At 45.2% G+C, this 19714-nt stretch overlaps 1 long non-coding RNA gene across 2 annotated transcripts in view; it reads right to left on the bottom strand.

The window, feature by feature from the left end:
- Nucleotides 1-6165, bottom strand: part of LOC135392706 (uncharacterized) — a 223261-nt gene extending 217096 nt beyond the window's left edge. Inside the window, exon 1 of one of the 2 annotated variants that reach the window (XR_010422193.1) lies at nucleotides 5792-6142. This is a non-coding gene — a long non-coding RNA (uncharacterized LOC135392706). Of the gene's footprint in view, nucleotides 1-5791 lie in introns of both variants that reach the window. The other variant, XR_010422194.1, reaches the window with a different exon arrangement.
- Nucleotides 6166-19714: the final 13549 nt, after the last annotated feature.

Here is a 19714-nt window from a genome sequence, read left to right on the forward strand (position 1 = left end):
AACAGTTCTGCGATCGTCACCGAGGGTGCAGCTTCGCTGCCACTGGAGAACCCCGTGGTCAACTCACATGGACGAATATCTCCACATAATATTTGTTCGTCTTCTTCACTTTGCGTACAACGCTTATGTATACGAATTTACTTACGAATTTTCTTCGAAGCAAATACAGGAACCGTTGCTACTGGACCACCCGCACTGTCCTCACTATGTTCGATGTTATCGGGCGCGCTTCATTACGACGCTTGCAGGTAGGACAGCGGTATCGTGCGTGAGTGAGTCAAGCACGTGCACTGACGAGTCGCACGCCCATATATCGAGCTTTATGCAACCTAACCCTTTTTATCACACACACGTGCAGAAAGACAACAACAACTTTATTTGAGTGACGATGAGTGGGCAGCGTAGAAAGACGGGGCAGTTGGTAACTAGTCATTATGTAATGAGCAGCCAAAAAAAACAGACGCAGGACACAGAAACCCTGAGTTTGCAGGAATGCAAAGGTCAAGGTACTTTCCATAACGTAGTGATGATGGTCGGGAAAGGATACCAGCTCGCGTGGCTCAATGGTTAGCGTGCTTGCCACGTAACGTCCAGACTTGGAGATACCCGATTTCAAACGCCGGTGCCGGCTGCGCTGCCTGTTTTTTATTTTTTCCTCTCGGGTTTCCTCGGACATCAGCTTTCAGACATATGTCGGCACAGTTCTCTTAGAAGTCGGCCCAGGACGCACATTCCTCCGGGGCGTCAGTTTTGACGTTGCCCACCTCTGTGAGGCCGACAACAGCGAGCCCTTTCGCCAGCACCACCAAGACGTCGAAACTGAAAACTCGGAAAAATGTCCTCCGATCGAGTCGTCCTCTGAGAGTCGAAACTCTACTTATGTGTTAGCTGCAATAGGGTTATAGCTTGAAGTCTATATGCTCCGCTGATAACACTGGCAGCACTCTCAATATTGCTTCTCTTTCCACCTTATTCCTCCTCGCAGCGGCGCGTTCGCCACTCGCTTCGCGCATCTCAATCCGCCCTCATTAATTTCGTGAAGGGTGATGCTAATCGATTAGCTGGATTCCGAGCCGGAACTTGTGGTCCGTGCGGAACGCGGGAAATCCACACTTGTTGAGCATTAATGTGAACTTGGACTTCGGAGCTGCATTCGCCTTGCCACGATCAAATTAATCACTTCTACGTCACTTTCGGCATAACGTGACCTACGGTTCGCTCCATCTAGAGAAGTTTACCTGGTTGGAACCTCGGTCATCACAGTGTTGGCTAATCGTGGAAGACTTCTGTGTGTATCGAACTGTCTCGATTACGTCATGCGGTCGCCACTCTCTCAAGTCCGATTTCGCACGACTGCGTGTTGGACATTTCACGGTAGAAAGGAGTTTCGGATTCAGCACATGCAGATGTCATGCAGAGAAGTCTCTTAGAAAGAAGCTCTGGAGAAGTTCGTCCGCATGGCTGGACTTGCGGACTGAATATGAAGTTCGTAAACTTAAGTGGGTTACGGACAACCTTACGGACAACCAAGACGACATAAGATGGGTAGAAATCCAGCGAACCGGTAGAATGTAGGAAGGGAGTTGCAACTCCCTTCCAAGACGACATAAGAGCTACAGCCACAGAGGTATATCTACGCCAGCGGGGACCGTAGTCCTCACGTTGAGAGTGAGTCAGATGAGAAGATGGCGGACGCCGACTCTCACGTTTTTTTTTTTATTTTAAACGAACATTTTGCGTGTTCACTTTTAAAGCCTCTCACTTTAAAGCCTCCAGGTAGGTATTTTGTTGCTACGACATTCTTTTTCGTGCGCCTCCTTGTCTTAGCACGAAGAAAACAATGTCGTCGTACACGTGACAACAGAAGCGCATTTACTGACATATGAATTATAGACCTTCGAGAAATAATGTAGAACCATAGGAGACATACAAAACAGCTGCATAAGCAAACGGAAGAGAACTTAACCTTATATCAGCTAAAATAAGGTCACCATAGCCCGTTCTCATTATTTACTGTTCACTTTTACATCAACAAAATGTGGTAGCTTGATGACTTACCTCGCCTGCGCATTTACATAATGAACGACACTCATGGCAGACACTTAGAACAGGTTTCTAACAAAAAGAAAATGATGACAGATTATAACCCATTCAGGCCAGATGTCAGCTGCTCTGCACACCACCTCCCTATGACAAAGCGTTCAAAACAGAGAATCCAAGTCTCTGCAATAAAAGTTTAGTCACTGGCTTCTGCTCACATTCATGTAACGAGCTTTTCCCAACAGTACAATACTCTCGAACTTTCCCGATTTTTGCTGAAAACTCAGGAACTTCTGACACACTGAGCACGAGGATTTTTTTTTATTTCGTGTTAGCGGCGCGAAGCAAGTGTGGCTATGAGCGACATGCACATGGGGATTAGTATGCCTCTTGGGCAGACTTCAGGAGTAACTGTGCCGACATTAGTCCGGAAAACTCAGTGCCAATCTCAGATGGTGCAGCCTCTGGTAGGATTCGAACCCACTATCTGCTAGTCTTCAGCAAGATATTGGCTACCACAAACGTGCCGGCCATGAAGAAAGATGGAAGTCACTGAAAAGGTTAGCCAGCTGTATAGGACCCGAACCCACATCCTCTGGATTACCGGATTACTTCCATCTTTCTTCATTAATTTCTTAGGCACTTGAGGCTTTGTATGTATTTGTCCTTTCTATGTGTTCCAGCCTCAGAACATCAGTTCTCTCATGAGACAGCCATGCCGCCGGTGACACACACAGGGATTTCGAATAGCAGTAAGCGCGAAAGTAAAGAAAATGCGGTATCTCAATGTTTTTTTTTTTTTTAACGGGCACTAGAGGGTCTCCCGTACTCAATGTAATAGCGCGTTCATTCTGCGCACGCGCCCACACAAAGCCATGTTTGGCGCATGCGGACTATGCTCCTGCTAGTTCCTTGCGTACGCAGAGCGACTGTGTACGCACTACTAAAACTAAAACCCAAAACTCCCCAATATTGCGACTGTGGCATTACCTTGAGCCTGGGTTTAAGACGTACCGGGAGACACAAACAAGGGAACGGCAGAGGAACTTCGTCCTGCTGCCTTGTTCGTGTCGTCCGGTCTGCTTTCCTCCCGGACCCAAGGTAATAGTGGGCTTTGGGGCATCGTACGCCTTTGCGTACGTAAAGGATAGCGTGGTGGTTCTGCGCACTGCGCGAAGCTCTCTTTACGGTTTGCGCGTGCGCAGAAGCACCAACGGTATCCCTTACGTACGCAAAGGCGATAGCGTTCGGTACACTAAAGCTCTTTAATATCACAGTCACGATACCAGCTCGCTTCGTTCCCCATATTCCTAATATTATCCCTAATTCTTTGCAGAATACGTTCAGGCTACAACGCACTGATAGAGTAAAGCTGTTATCGTTATAGTGTTTTCTACCGCGCTGTACTATAGAAAGATCTGTTACTCCCGTCATACACGAAAGATAGAGTCACTAAATAAGCTAGTGCCTCTACTCATAGCCATTACTCTTTTGCGCCATTCTCTACGAGGAGACCGACAGACAACGCCCCGCATTTGTTTGCGACTCCACATAACCGCACGAGAGCTGCCGAGATGCGAAATGCAGCACCGTACAGACGTGGACAGATTGAGAGAGGACAGCAGGGAGGAGTAGGGGACAGAGCAAGGATTAGTACGCGTCCTGGGGCGACTTCAGGGGGAACTGTGCCGACATTCATCTGGAAAGTCTGCCGAAAAACTCGAGGGGGAAAACCTCAGACAGCCCAGGCGGTGCGAATATTTGAACCCGCATCTCAGTTAGGCGGACCTAGTCTAGACGTGGAAAGCGATCATCCTAACCACTATACCACGGGAGCTGGTGTTTTACAATTTCGAGAAGCTGCACGGAACGATAAGCCATTCGCCAGACTTCGATTCGCGAGGCACACTGAATACCATATCGAGTTTCGCTAGGTGGGCATACCTCACTTGTGTACTGTAAACCGATGGGTGTGCATTGAGAGGAGTGATATTCGATATGATATCTTTTTTTTTTTGTCTCGAACCATAAGATAGGTTTAAGTAATGTGTTCACAGCTGATGACAGTCATTGTTGAAATTTTCGGGTGTTCCCGTGAGCGGAGGTGCTTCAATGGCCACGATACACGACGACTGTGCGCCATTGGAATAACCATATACGTTACGCAATTCTTAGTTACCACATTGGATAGCTATCTATCTTATAGAGCTCACGACGTCCAAAATGTATCACGCATTCCCATTAAAGACGACGACGTGTTATTAGTTACACAGGAGCCCTCTGGGTTACGAAACACGACGTCGCCGTCAGACACTGTCTGATATCCGTCTGACAACATTGTCTAGACTCAAAACGCAATATCCCTCTGTCTTCTATGAAGCAACGAACAACTTTGTTTCAGGATGATGAAGCGATGTACATAGAGCACTACAAAAAGTGCTCTAGATGTATCATTTCGTTCGCCCCATGCATAAGCCAATTACTGTTATACATATATATATATATATGTGTGTAATTTGATCGTGCACTCCCAGCCGAGGACAGCTGTCTCGCTCTACTTGGAGCTCGAGTGAGTGAGTAGAGCGAGTCAGTCGAGAGCTCCAGTCAGAGCATTCTGCACCTGACTGTGACCCACTGTCGTATAAAACTACCTTCATTTCCTGAGATAACGAAAACTTGCGACCGTCTGGTTGAAAGAACGAAGCTCTCCGCGCGCGTTCTCTTTCTGTGATTGCGTCAGTTTGCGCTAGAGCCATTAGAGAGTTTTAGTGCATCGTACATTATCGCCTTTGCGTACATAAGGGATAGTGTTGGTGATTCTGCGCACGCGCAAATCATAAAGAGAGATTCGTGCATTTTGCAGGACTGCCATGCTATCCGTTACGCACGCAAAGGCAATAGCGTGTTATGCCACTAAACTCTCTACACACTAAAACTCTCTATTGTTCTTGCACGTGTTATCAACAGACGGTGGTATGCCAGCGACCGAGCACCCCCAAAGTAACAGTCGACCGCTCCATTGCTGTTTCCTCCGTTCCCCGATAGCTGAACGCTTATCGGCGCGAGGCACGGAAACGGGAGGTTAGTGAGTTTTAGTATACATCGGAATAACTCTACGAAAACGATACGATAAATGAAATTATCAAATCGAAGCTCAGCAATATGATGTCACCCCATTCAAAGAAAGAGGGCGATTGGCGCTTACCATGCTTTCGGAATTGTTATCGTGAACACATTTCGATATACTAAAATCCCCTATTGGTTAACAGTGGCGAGCACAATTCCTCCCCAGACTCAGGGAAACGTTACCAACTAGTCTACACCAGCTTTCATGCAAATTATGATCCTATGCTCTACCTTCAGTTCAGGAATCTCTTAAGAGAATTAGACACAAAGGAACTCGGAAACCGACAAAAGGCCGGCGCCGCATTCGTTTGAGAAATGTAGCCTACATTAAAGCTTCTTGCGTTCTGCAGCAGTGCGTGACTAAAGCTCCCGAAACGGAGGCACCCAAACAACTCTTCAGTTCAGCCCTTCCTTTGTACTGGGCCACTGACTTTTGCGCAATGAGCCGTATGTATTATCATTCAACGTGCGTACAGCCTTATGCAAGAGTTCATTGTATATACTCCTTCGCATTTAGGCGTATCACTGATCGTCACGCAGTATCAAGTTTTTAACGGACTGTCGCGGGCCTCGAACTGTACTGAGTGCAGCCTTATTGAACCTGAGAATTCAACAGAAAACTCACCCAAACTTTGTTGATATCGTAGAACACACACAATCGGAGTCTTTGGTTGTCGGCACATATTTGGGGAATATTCGAGTACACCACACGCAAAGAAACTGCTTTCCGTTAGGCGGGAAAACGTCCAACACACCGCTTCACGTGCACAACGTCGTCCTTGAATGACGCTCGTGCAGATGACGTCACGCGCAGCCTTTGAGCGCCTTCGAGTCACGTGACATGGGGAAGCGTCACAGAGTCTTACTGCGGGCCGAATGAGGCAGCAGAGTGCTTTTTTTTTTTTTTTCATTTTCCTCTTGTAATTGCATGCACACCGCAACAACTCACGGCATGACCTCCTACTGGGGCTCCGGTGCGGCACTATGGTTCCCATGTCACGCGACACAACGTGACGTCACTGCACAAGCCTCATTGCCGAGATGCAATGGGAACGCGCGTTCTCGCCACATGTATCTGCCGCTGATTGCAAGAACGCGTTTTCGTTATCAGTAGGCTGGGTTGAATCGATAAGCGTCTCGTAGTTTCCTGTCGTTGTTAACTGGTTCTATCAAAGCATGTTTCCGAAGTAAGTCATGGTTTCGCTATTAAAATCGTAAAAAAAAATTAACGGTAGTGACGCCGGTGCGAGGGTACGAAAAGGAAAAAAAAAAGCACATCACTGTGACAAGCGCAGCTAACAACCAGCCCGAATTTTAACGCTTTCCATGCCCAAGCAGCACAATGTACTGAAAGTCAAGTGCAATAGGGGTGGACGGGTAGGTGGAAGGCCTTGAACAGGCTCGTGAAACTAAAGAACATTGATAAGACGTATACCGTCCACCCCTATTGCACTCGACTTTCAGTAGATTGTGCCGCTTGGGTGGTTTCCCTCTGATATGCAATCTGTTTATCTGAGAAATGGGGTACACTGAAGCAAAATGTGTTGCCTCGGTAATTTGTGGTTCCACATGTCGTTTTGTCGTACTCATATTCTGGTTGAAACAGTGCTCTGATGAGACAACTGCTATTGTACCAATTCATGTTCTCGAATTTACACTGTATTGTGCATGCTGGAAACATATGGAATGCCATCACTGTCATTTTTTCTCTCTTATTTTAGACTAAAGGTCACAATATAGAATGTGAACCTGATTCCATAGTGAATTTTTTGGAAAGGCATGCCGAGGTTCGTCTTACACAGATTTCGCTCAAAAAATTATATCTCTAAGGACCGGTTTCACCAACGATTAACATTTGAACGAGATCAACGGTCCCTTAACTTGAATTTAACGCTTAGCTCTGCTTCACTAAAGGAAGTTATTGTTACTGAAGCATTCACTATGTCACCAACTAGCGCTTGTAAAAGAAGAATTGGTCGTTAACTTCAAGTTGTAGCAACCCCTGGTCTCCATTCAAAGTTAACCAGCGTTGGTGAAACCGGGCCCTAGCCATGTATATAAATTTACGCTAAAGAAAGGGAGGTTGCGGAAGAGAACATGGAGTATTTAAGTTCAAAGCGAAAATTATTGGCTGAAACGGATAAAGCAATAACACCTAAACTATTCGACGCTATGTAGGTTGTACGTATATGACCCATGCTTTCCCCATAGTGGAGACTGATTGGAATATAAGGAAAGGAATGTTGCCGATAATACATCTGCGGCTTTGATCGTGAACCTATGACCGTGAAAAGAAGTATGGTCATTTCGCCTCGTTCATTTCATCCTTCGTGGATGGCGTTGGGACCCACGCTAGTGGGCATTTGCCCTTCAGGACTCTTGCTTTACCTTAATGAAGCGCCCAACCAATAGGTCACGGCTTTCGCAGATTACGCGAGGGAATCCTAAGCGGTGGCAGATGGAAGAATGTTTCGCATGTAATGGGGTAGTGTACTGCTCTCCAGTGGTGAATCACCCCAGGCCATAGTCACGACTTATCTGTTGTTGTTGATGAGTTCATCAGCAACGTATCTACCTAGAGATGGTGTCTTTATGCCATTCTGACGACATACTTCCTTTTATGCTAGATAGTCTTGTATTGCTCTACTTTGAGGATGGACCAAGTCGCAGTGCTTGACAACGCTACACTGTAAACATTTTCACACGTTTGAAGGTGTGCGCCACACACATTAAATCTGGTTGCCTAACATTGTATTTACAGGATGATATTCTACAAAATTCGGAAAGCATTACAAACGATCAAGTAAGAGCGCAAATCTTGCTCTCGTTATGTCTTGGATATCGTAGGTACGTGCTAACGCATATATGCATCGCTACAGATCCTCGAGCACGCGTAAGTGTCTACAATAGTGTTCATCAATGTTGATATTTCGAAAGAGTGATTTTTCTGGAGAACAAACAACATGCCAGGAGCGACGACTCGTGCTAAACCATACTCCATTATGAAATTAGCAGAATTATACCGAAGAGGGCGTGCGCCATGCACATTATTACACCGTTAAAGGTGTGAAAACGATTACACTTTAGATACACTCTTAGAAATGAACTTCACCACATAGCACGCTCCTAGCCAACCATCATCCCGAATGACAACGTTCTCGCCCTTGATTTGCTGAAAACGGGAGGAGGAGCCTATTTTGTGCCATTATGCACGGCACAAAATAGGCTCCTCCTCCCGTTTTCAACAAATCTAAGGCGAGAACGTTGTCATTCGGGGTGATGGTTGGCTAGGAGCGTGCTATGTGGTGAAGTTCATTTTTAAGAGTGTAGTGTTTACTGCACTTTCACCAATATCATCACACTCTTAAAAATGAACTTCCGCATAGCACGCTCCTAGCCAACCATCGCCTCGAATGATATCGTTATCTGCCCTGATTTTTTGAAAACAAGAGGTGTACGCCTTTTTGTGACACTTATGCTGTTCATAATTGTCACAGAAAAAGCGTACGCCTCCCGTTTTCAACAAATCAGGGATGATAACGATATCAATTGAGATGATAGTTGGCTAGGAGCGTGCTATGCGGTGAAATTCATTTTTAAGAGTGCAGAAGAATGAATTCTGAGCGTGTTGCCTTGGACACCCGAGTTTCAATGAGCTTGATTATAACAGAAACGGAAGCAATTGATTTCAGTGTAGTGGAAAAGGCTTTACCTTTGTACAGGACATTGCTCCCAATGTATCTGTAACTGTAGGCAACCGTATACGGTTGCATCCTATCACAGCGTACGTCCTACGCTCCATCCAAGAAAGGGGGGGGGGTGTTTATGAATTGTTTTGCTTATGTTTATTAAGAAAGAAAGACAAAGAAGAAGACAGGAAAAGTTAGCCAAGCAAAGAGCCGACATCCAAGAGCTTCGGTATCATGGTAATGGGGAATGCACAAGCTTCCATTTTTGCGCGATGTTTCTAACAATTACTATAATTACAGGTTAATTTTATCTACAACGTCCCCACTGCATTACACGGCAGTGTCTACCGTAAAGTTACTACAAAGCTATGTATTGCATAGTTCCCTTGGCCAGGCGTCAAAAGAAAGGAACGCAGACAGCGACGACGCATTCTCTAGTCGCCTGGCAAAGGGATATGTACCAACCGGCCCCATACACTATGTGTATTGCATAGTTATTTATCTATGGTGGTACTTCAAGGGCCCACAGGGCATTGCTTCATGTAGTTCACATCATATTACTTCATATCACTCCATAATGAGAGTCCTGCCGTGTCGGCGTGGAAGCAGCCGAATCATGACATTATCACTTACCTTCTTCAGTCACAGGATTTTATTAAATCGAAGCTTTAATGTGCGGCCGGAAGTGCTTCATATTAAGTTCGTTAAGTAGTTAGATAGTTAGTTTTATCAGCGAGATAATTTAGAAGCCTTAGCAAAGTACATCTCAGTGGTTCCATACTTTCTTTGACGTGTTTGTATCATATTTATGTAAGGGCCATGAAGTTACGACACTGTCGTTCTTGTATGGCACCATTTTGCAATCCGCAACCGTTGAAAGAAGCATAGAACCTTGTCAACCAGTAAGCAGAGTACCTAGTTAATCGTTTCTACGAAGGCTCTTATGGAACGCCATATAAGTAAGAAGAAAATACAGAGGAAGAGCCCTTAAAGAAGAAGTCCTCGAACGTACTTGTCTCATTACTCTCTATTCGCAGCACACGAAGAAAGCAATTACTTTTCCTCGCCCGACGGGAGCTTAAAGTGACCTGTCAATTTAAAGCCGTAGCACGGCGAGCTTATCAATACCGATAAGCCAAATTGCGTGTCGTCGGGGGCTGATGCGTTGGCAAGTTTAGTCTCGTCTTGTGATTTTTGCAAACACTAATTTGTACTTATGTAAATAGCGATAAAATTTGACGGAACGAAACGCGAACCACACACACAAAACGTGAACGTTTTCGTGCTGTTCGACGCTTTTAACGTGATGAGTTCATTGTTGCATCAACAGACCCAATAAGCAGTCGTAAAATAATTTGTAGCCACATGTTTGTTACGGCTTTTCTTTTCTTTCTGTCTTCTTCTTTTTTGTGTGTGTACCTTTATACAAAACTGCATGGTCGCACACAATTCTAAGGATGTTCATATACCAGTCCGTGTCTTTCCGATGAAATGTTCCAACACAATCGCCTTTGAGCGGAACGCGAAGCAGTCAACAAATACGCACCCTGATATATTCACCGATGAACCTGAGGACGTGAGCCGCCGATATTTCGCTCTCAAACTGAGGCACTCCCCTTAACATTTCCTCTGCGGCTTGTTGGATTTTCCACCTTTCTACACTCTGATAGTGCCGCTTATGTCATGCCGGGCGGGCTGACAAGTTAACTGCCACAGGTCTACTCCGCCCACAAATCCAAGTCGTCTGTGAGTGGCTTGGGCAGCGCGCATGACGCCTCCGAGCCACGGCATAGTGCACCCGCATGCTTCAAACATGCATGCTTTTAAAGCAAACACACTCTTAAAAATGAACTTCACCGCATAGCACGCTCCTAGCCAACCATGATCTCGAATGATATCGTTATCTGCCCTGATTTGTTGAAAACGGGAGGCGTACGTCTTTTTTGTGACACTTATGCTGTTCATAATTGTCACAAAAAAGGCGTACGCCTACCGTTTTCAACAAATCAGGGCAGATAACGATATCATTCGAGATTATGGTTGGCTAGGAGCGTGCTATGCGGTGAAGTTCACTTTTAAGAGTGCACGCAAAACCATTCGCGTAAAGCAAATAAAATAAATAAAACACGAGAATCGGCTGCTCCGTCTGCCTGACGTCTGCCATGTTCTTGTACACCGTCCCAATATGAATGCGCAAACTACGTTCTCCGATGGCGGAGATATACCTCTGTGACGGAACATGACTACATCGAATATGTAGGAGGAATTAGGCACAGGAAACTGGTCTTGCGACCGTCGTAAGGTGAAAGTTTTCCTATTTTCTACTTCTGCGCTCGCCACTTGAGTCGCCGGTGCGGCGAGAGAAAGAGTAGGGAATGGTGCGGCCACAATTAGATAGCATAAAGCCACTAGGGATACCGTTTATTCAGGCATGCGCAAAGCCTCTTGGGAAGAAAAAGGGTCATCCATCGCCGTGTCACATTTTCGCGCGCCTTGTGAGCGCCGCTGTGAGAGACACATCCCCAAAATGGCCGTAAACAGTTTCCCTTTCCTGAAAATGTCGAGCTCCATTATCTTTTTTAAAGATCAATCAATCAATCCTGAAACTGTCTATTAAATGCAGATGACGCGAGATGGAGGGGCTCTGTACGTTACCTCTTTTACTTTCTACTTACTCCGATCTTGTAATCAGTCGGCGACTGAAAATGAACAGAGCCTTTGTAGTCTTGTTCGATTTAAGAACGGCACGTTTAAGCACGGCCCTATATGCTTGCTCTTATTGGCTGCAATAGATAGCCGTGTCACTCTCCGTCGCGACAAGTAGTGAGTCTGCACTACAACTACAAGAACCCTATAGGCTGGTGGCGCTGCAGTATGATTTATCCGGCGGAGTAACCCTGTTAAGGTTGACGGACTATGTTTCATGCCGTTTTTATCTCGAGAGAAATGAAAGCAACGAAGCGAAACAAAAGAACGGAGAAATAATCTTTGGTAATCTGGGCTTTGTAAACTCAGACGGCTGGAGTCCGTAGAGTCCATACTCTACATCACAAGTTCAATACACGTACAAAGCAAACAGAAAACGAAAAGGTAAGCAGCTGTGGCAAGGTAAGCAGCTGCCACGTGAAGCTGTATACAAGACAGGCTCGGGAATGTCCTTTCTTGGACGCCAACCTATACGGGATAAGAAGACTTCCTGAAGGCATCCCACGAGAAACAGCAAGATCTTCCGACCAAGATGATTTAATCAGAGGGTAGCCAATCAGAGGATGTTGCGAAGTTTCGTCCTCCCGTCTGTCGGGGTGACGTATGAGCAAAGAACGTCGTCAAACAATGCCGAACAACGGACATACGTACTAAGGAATTGTGCTCTTAGCGGTGAATGATGCAGGGGACACAGGTGGAGTGACCGCGTCGGTGTATTACCGAGGGCCTCGTAAGCTCCGCAGTTTATGGGGCTAATCTGGGTGCAGGAGACACGTGGACGTGATGGAGTACGCATGGACATGGCATATAGCCCCGAGAGCCGAAAGCAGATGCACTCTAAGAAAAGAAAAAGGAGTAATATGGTCCTTTTGGGGGCTAGATCCATTGCCACAACCTTTCCGTACTAAATACACAGAACATTATGCGAAGTTTATAGACTATCTACTGTGCTGGGGAATAAATTCGAATGATAGGGAATTAAGATGGGCCGGAGTAGTTTAAATCTTGGGGACTACTGTGATTGTGGACTCCCCACCTTGCTCCTTTTTTTTCTGACAGTGTACGTATAAAAAGCTGACGACTGTGTCTTTTGGGGGAAAAAAGAAGAAACAAAAAACGCGTGATTTTGTGGAATAAGCAGCAACATATGGAGCTAAAATACTGTTAATAAGTCACGTACCCAAAACGTCTGTTTTCCACAGCTACTTTAGGAAGACCAGGATACTTGGCACTCGCGCTTTGGTGTCGGAGTAACTTACAGATAACAACAAATGAAAACGCTAGTTGCTCATTTGTGCGAGACACCAGTACGGGAGTAATACCCCTGTCACACGGGCATTTCGATCCTTCTCGAATCCGATCTGCATCGAACTTTCCGAACACGCTCGAGTTTTGACGCTGCTACACGGCCACTTTCAATGCGCATTGAATGGTTGACCTGTGCAAATGAATAAACGGAACTCATTAATTTCGCGTTTCCTATATAACAGCGATATTAGTGGTAATTTATCGTATACCGATGTAAGCATCATTTGTAGCTTCGCGCGCATGTCCGTCTTAAGTTATGACAGTTCACCGGGGTCGAGGATGCAAATGGCGGCCGTCGAGCCGTCTTGAAATTCTCAATCCTGTTATGGGAACTGTCTTGAGTCAAGCAGGATCAAAGTTCGATCCTGCTTGGAAGCGGCCGTGTAGCACCATCCGATCTGCATTGGGTTCAAGCAGGTTTGGTCGAGCAGGATCGAAAATACCCGTGTGACAGGGGTATTAAAGGCAATCACAATAATTCTACTGGCAAAGGAAATGTATCCGTGATAGTAAGCACCGGAGGTTTTGGGCAGTGACAGACCGCCTAGCTAGCCTGCCTTTCCTATCCGTCTGTCATTTTATTCGGAACTGTTCGTGCTTCCGGCGAAAGTCCTATCGAGAAAGTTTTCTAGTCTGGGGTCAGCGCGATAACGTTGGCTACGCAGATGTTAAGCAGAACACTGTTCTATCAGCCCGCTATCTCTGCTTAATTGCATGAGGCCGCAGTAGATTCGGCGATTAATTGTTCTCGGAAAGGAGTCGACCGATAGAAAAATACGCAGCGTGGTAGATATACTCGTATCGCACATGGGGATGAAACATGCAACAAAGAGATACATAGCTAATTCGCCATCCGCTCTCAGTAGAGTGTCTCCATGTTAATGTGTGCATACGTGTCCCTCGTATGAAAAAATATATATATATAATGCCGAAAAAAAAAAAGCCATTAAAGAAACAAATAAATTATGCTAGACGTGTTTGAAATTCAAACTTACAGATTAACATGGCTTCTATGGCTGCACGCAGAGAAACAGATACTCATGGAACGATGCGGCAGCACCAGAGGACACGTGTTTCGCCGTGTTTGCGGCTCGTCGGCCCTGGGTAGCTGCCCAGCTACCCAGGGCCGACGAGCCGCAAACACGGCGAAACACGTGTCCTCTGGTGCTGCCGCATCGTTGCATGAGTATCTATATATATATGTATATACACGTACAAAGAAACTACATGTGCCAAAAATATGGTGTGAAGGGCGTTCATCTCTACGGAGCTTTTGGCGCATGGTACAATTGCACTTGGAACAGTTTGAAGAATATGAGAGCTATTCGTTTCTTTTGAGAATTTTAAAATAGAAAATCTTCGAAGAATCTCTGAAAGAACATTTGAAAAACGAAGGCAGATTTGAAATTTTTCAAAAAATTCTGAAATAAAGATTTTATAAGCCTACTTTCCCTGAGGTCTCCTAAAGACAAATATAGTCGGCGGCGCTTTATTAGGACGAATAGCTTCTTCATTTTTCTTTTTTAGATGATTTTCGGAGAGGTTAAGCGTTGCGCCTTGTAAACGCATTTTTGAGTTTTGTTCTTCACTGCTTCATTCAGATAACCGGATATACGTATATATAAACACTATCATTCTAACGCGGTGACGACTTCGGGTAAACACGACGCATTCGGTGATAGAGAGGACCAATTATATTAACACAGGGCATTCTAAGACAAATAGTGCTGTTCTTATTGTTCTTGAGAGGGCAGAAGTATTACCTGTAGATAACAACACAGTCAGCAATTGCTTGTCGCTTTACCAAAGAAATGAATATCATAATTCGTAATTGGGAGTAGATGTACGCGCAAAGTGGTTCAGCCTGTATTGTGTGGGGACACGGCATACGTGCCGCAGTGTAGGACTGCGACCACCACGGGATTTCGACCAACACGGGGTCGTTAACGTGCGCCGCGCGGAAATATCCGACACACGACGCTGGGAGCAATGTTTACATCCCCTAATCTCCTAATCCTAATCTCCTAATCTCCTACATCCTAATCTCCTCGGCCGGGATGGATCGGACTCGCGACCTTGAGTTCAGCAAAACCAGCAAAGCAAGAATAAAAAAAAAGGGGGGGAAGAAAAAGAAACACCCCAGGCTTTCAGCAGGCGACCGAAAGCTAAGCACGCATTCGAGACAGTTCTAAAATTTGTTTATATATTTTCTCCCCGGCTGTTGCATGGTGAATTGCACACCTCATCCGTACTACTCCCAACTAATCCTGCTTTAACGTTGTTGACACACGCTGCGTGAGAATAGCAGTTAGTTATCTGACTTGGAACCTGACGCTGTGATCGAATTAGGAGACAGTCACCAGCAAATCTCTGCCTCATGAAAACTAAAACTAAACTAAAACGGCGGCCTCTAGACTAGTGGATTTGAGGAGGCACTGGACCGCAACACTGCCCCAAGCAGCACAACATCTAGGCCCAATATTGGACCAATCTTGGCAATGTCGGCCCAAGATTGGACCAATATTGGGCCAGTATTGGCAATATCAGCCCATATTGGGCCAAGATTGGACCAATACTGCGCCAGTATTGCCAATATTGGTCCCACATTGGGCCAAGATTGGATCAATACAGGGCCAGTATTGCCAATATTAGTCTATACTGGGCCACGATTGGACCAATACTGCGCCAGTATTGTCAATATTGGTCCCATATTGGGCCAAGATGTTGGGCTGCTTGGGTATACCATTTCAAAGCAATCTGGAAGTTTCAATAGTGTTTGGGTGGAAATAGACACTATTTAGTGTGTCCGTCAATATACCTCCAAAAACAGGAGTAACGTGGTGAGCAATTGCATTTTGTAGACCCCTATATTGCAATTACTACCTGTTTATTTTATTTATTTCTTTTTTGTCCTCAGCCACTTCAAATGAGAAGAGCGGATCGGACGTAAATAAAGTTCTCGAACGCTGAGGAAATTTAGTACTGTAAAGACGTCCCAAACACTTTGTCTTCCCAGAATCTCATAAAACACACGCGTACGGGCGTGGTTGCACCCCGCCTTGTGCACCGTGCCGGGTGCACTCCCGTGTTTCTATAGGCTTCCGAGTAGCAAGACTAAGTGCACAGCTGTGCCAATGCAGTGGTTATTGCTCGGTCATAACGCCGGCGAGTGCAAGAGCAATGGGCTTACGGTGGAGGTTACGACGGCTCTAACTGCATCATTGCTGCGCGGCTGTTATAACACTGCATTGGGAAGGAATTTGGACGCCCTTCTTACGATGATGGTCAAAGTACATCAAAGTTGCGCAATGAGACGGGGCAGAGTGCCCTTACGAAGTCTGAGATGGAGGAACTGCCGTTTCCCTTCTAACCTCTCCGACAGTTGGAGAACGCAGATGGGAAACGGCAATACAGGTCTTTCATTTGCGAAGAAAGGAGTCAGAGGGGACTCTAAGGGCGGATGCGTATACTTTTTTGCTTACTAAATGTAACTTTTTTTGTAACTTTTATACTTACTCATGTAAAGCTAAACACAAATTTTCACGCACAAATTTTCACGCAGTTCGACTGATGACAAAGAATATTAGATATTAAAATGGTAATCTAGATTCAATGAAACACGACAATCTCAGCTTTTGTGATTATAGCTTTTAACCCTCGTGCTGTCGACGATTCCTCTACAAAACGATCCGGCCGGCGTTATCACAAAAATGTGAAAACAGGGGACAGACACTCCACGTAAAATGGCACTTTGGTCGAGCTTCGAAGAACTACTCATTTTTAGTGGAGTCAGGAAAAAAAAAAAGAGATATCGCTTCCACTGGTGCTCTACTTTGTCGTAGAGATCCTTGCTTCATCCGTAAAAGCCAACGCAGCCGGAACAAGGGCCCTCGGCATTGGAACACATTCAAATGTATATAGTTCTCGGTTTGCTTGCCACGCACTTCTACTCTTCTATCACTCCTTTCTAAAGTGATCTTTGACACACGGATCTTTGACACACGAAGTAAACACTGGAAGAAATAGCGAAAGTGTTGATGTAAAAAGGGATGAAAAAAGAAGAATCAGAGGAAGAAGAAAACGCTAGAAGCGTAAAATTGCAGTGCCCTATCTTTTGTAAATGCGGTTCTCTGCATGATATGATGACTCAGCATGAGCGCACGCTCTTCCTTCTGCGCTTCCTTGAAACACTTCGAAAGACCTGCGCTCCACAGAAGAAAAGGAAGAAAAAAAAGGGGGGAGAATACTGGGGCAATGATACGTTTTGCTTTCTAGTTTAACTACTACGTGTAAAACACATTTCTCGTGCCTTAATGGCTGAGTGGGATTTCTCTGGCATGTCCCGACCTCCACGAACACCTGCACCGCCGTCACTTTGGACCTTCCGGAGATTAGTGACACTTAACTTTGCATTACACTTAATATACTCGTGTCTTGCATAAAGAACTCTCCTGCTCCGCTACAAGTAGCAGGAATGCAAATTAACAATATAGGTCCATACAAAGAGCTGCAAGACAGCCGAGAACCTCCCGTCCTTCAAAGACTTTGAAACACAGCCTGTATGAAGTACATCGTCGTTGTCGGGGCTTTCACACACCGTCCTGTACGAGGCACCATTTTTCTGAGTACGTACGTAAGTTTGGAATTAAACTTTAGCTATCGGTTAGACAGGTTTACCACGGCGCGGCGGCTAATTAAGCTGTAACCGTGGGAGAGAGCCTTACTAATCACCACATCAGACAGCGTTAATCCACTCTAGATTATAAGATGAGTATGTACACTTAATTTCGGAACGCGCTCACAGAGTGCAGATTTAGTAAACCGAGCACAGTTTATAGTTTTATCCGCAAGCGTAGTTAAACAAAAATGTGTGGCTTTTTGTTAATTTCATGACCATGTAATTATGAACCGCTTTTGAGAAACGATACGCGTGGGCGGTCATCCTATACATGTCAATTAAAACTCCCTAGCTCGCCACGTGCTAAGATTCGGCGCTCAGTGCCTCCCCCTGCGTAAACAGTGACGTCAGATTCAGCCCTCCTGATCGGTAATTCATGTTTGTAAGCCATCGTCCTCCTTTTAGAATGCGAAGGTCATGTGTAATTGTAGTCGGTAGAGGGTTTGCTGGAACAATCAGAGTTTCTACCTCTCGGTTGTCTTATTACAGGAGCATCAAACCGAACCTAAACCGGAAATAACCGTTTTTTTTGCCGAACCGGAACCGGAACTGAACCGATTTAGAAAGTTTCGGTCACCGTTTCGAAACCGGTTTCAAAGCATCGAGAGTTCGAGGCTGACCGTTTTTCATCTTACCTGCCTCGACCTGTTCCAAAAGTGACCGGTTCATGCGACATTTTTTTTTCAACCAGAGTCTCCAATACAAGCGGAAATGCGTAACTGGACGCCCGCATCGATGGAGACAACGTTGGACAACCGCGCGCTGTAGTTTCGTTTTCTTGTGGACAAGAGTCCTTGTCATAGCTTTGCGGCCAGCTGGGACATGCGAAGAGAAACAAAGCTTTCAGAACTTTCCTGCCGTTTATTTTACGTCATATACCTTGTGCAGTGGACCGGTTCGAAACCGGTTTACAGCATGTTGAACCGATTCGGAACCGATATACGTGTCCTCCTGGAGCTGAACCGGAACCGAATATTATGCCTAGATCAGAATTCGAACCGAATCGAAAAAAAAAAATCGGTTTCATGCTCTAGTTTAGTTTCAATTAGTTTGAATTTAGCTTCAAAAGGAGGATATCTCAATGACCTCTTCAAATAACTCAGCTTCCTTAGAGCTTTGGAACAAATGCTTATATGGGTAGACCACTAGAGCTTTGGACACTAAGTATTTATAAGAATCCACTCTGTTAATTATTTCGCCACCCATTTGATCACGGAAATGCATAGGAGATTTACGAAAAGTGAAAAATGACATGGCCCGAAGACTACACAAGAGGCGATTTTATGTAAAGAATCTTGGAGTACCATTTGATCGTCAATTGACTTAACCTCGGTATACACAACACAGTCGTATGCATATATAGCCTAATGTTTGCTGGAACTTCCTTTACAATATCGTTAACAATGAAAAAAAGAAAAAGCAGTGGCCCTAAAACAGATCCCGGGGTAGTCTGGAAGCGACACGAGGATTCTTCGAAGTGAAGCTAGAATAAGAAACTAAGAAACTGAGTACGATCGGTAAGATAATCCTGGATCCATGCAGTAATTCTAGTATTATAAAACGAACATCTCAATTTATGCGTCAGTTTCTCATGTTCACTTGTTTATTGTTTTTTTTAATCAAATTCAATTAGCTGCGTCACAGTTTACTATCCTCGACGAAAACCACGTTGACATGTGGACAAAAGAGAATAGGCAGCCCCATATTCGAAATGAATATTCGCACGCGTCGAAATTCAATCTGTGTACATTGCGCTCTGTACCCTCGATCCAAAATTGTTGTCCGTGCTCTGCGGATACCTGCAGCAAAGGTACATACACTTTTAAGCGCATACCCATGCGGCATTGCTTTTCGTTGCTTTTCCTCAGAATCCCCAGTTACATTAGACATTACATATTTTCGCTTGTTACAATCGCGCATCTTACGAATACGTTTAGAAACGTAATGTAGAAACACGTAGGTGGTAATACGCACACAACGCAATACAGACGTACACAATACTCCCTTACACAATCTGATTTCCCGGAAAGATTTCAGCACTTCCGCACTAGCAATCTCCCACGGACACCACGAAGACTGAACGATGAAGACAGCAATCGGTTCTGCGACACCTACAACCATACCCACGCATGTGTGGCCAAAATCGCGAAGATTTCCGGATATTCTT

This window comes from Ornithodoros turicata, chromosome 4, assembly GCF_037126465.1.
Source record: "Ornithodoros turicata isolate Travis chromosome 4, ASM3712646v1, whole genome shotgun sequence".
Classification (NCBI taxonomy): Eukaryota; Metazoa; Arthropoda; class Arachnida; order Ixodida; family Argasidae; genus Ornithodoros; species Ornithodoros turicata.